This window comes from Chanos chanos, chromosome 10 (genome assembly GCF_902362185.1).
Source record: "Chanos chanos chromosome 10, fChaCha1.1, whole genome shotgun sequence".
Classification (NCBI taxonomy): domain Eukaryota; kingdom Metazoa; phylum Chordata; class Actinopteri; order Gonorynchiformes; family Chanidae; genus Chanos; species Chanos chanos.
Genome location: NC_044504.1, coordinates 27,528,637 through 27,529,663, shown reverse-complemented (window position 1 = coordinate 27,529,663; position 1,027 = coordinate 27,528,637).

Below are 1,027 nucleotides of genomic sequence, written 5' to 3'. Positions count from 1 at the left end.
AAAGAACAAATGATAACTCCTGATTTTAGTCTGTTCAGAAAATATATGTTTAAAACTGCCATCTAGAGAGAAAACTTACTGTACAATCCCACATTACTCAGTTCATTAAATATTATATTAATGAAAATGTCTTTGTTGTGGTCGTGTTTCATTTTCTCATTGAATGTGTACTACATTAACACACCTCCATATACTCCTGTAATGTACTCTCTCTTAATAATACATTTAGTATTAACATCGAACTAATTTAAGTATTAATTTATTAAAATGTACAAATTAGAGTAGGATTAAATTTCTCCAGTTATTGGAATGACCACACGAGGGTGTCAAACCCAAGCACATCGTCATATCTATAACCACGTGCTCCACATAACAAAGCAACTACAATAGTTAATATATAGAGAAATAAAGACGTAAAATCACAGAATTATCAGTATGCTGTAACGAACTGAAATATGGTGCCCGAAACCTTTGCGAAATTCAAGTGTATTCATGTTAGTTTAATGAGGAATTAGTTAAGATTTAAAAGAAAACATAAAATGTTGGGTAAACGAAAACATACACCCAAAGAATGTAAAAGTAAATGTCTTTGTTAAACCACACATAATATGTATAGCATAGGATTTTTCTGCGTTTCTTATGTGAAAATTTAGAGTTGTTCAATGCAACTTTAAGAGATTTAAAGGACCGACACTGTGGCCAATGAGAAGTTGTCTTAGTTTAAAGATTAGCCAATGGGGGATTGGGAGGCGGGATATTGGCAAAAGTTTGCCTTGCGTGGCTCAGTTTAGTTTACTCTGGCTTGCGTGGTTGCTGGGTATGTGTGTGTGCGTGTCGTGTGTGTAGTTTGCCATACGGAGAAGAAAAAAGTGGAAAGGTAACGACAAAATGGAGAGATAAGAAGAGGACAAAAGAGGATTTATTTAAAGCATTGTAATATAAGATAACCGCATGTATACGTTTTAGAAGTGGTGTATATTCTTCATAAATATATACTTATTCGGTTTTGGATTAAGTTTGGAAAGTC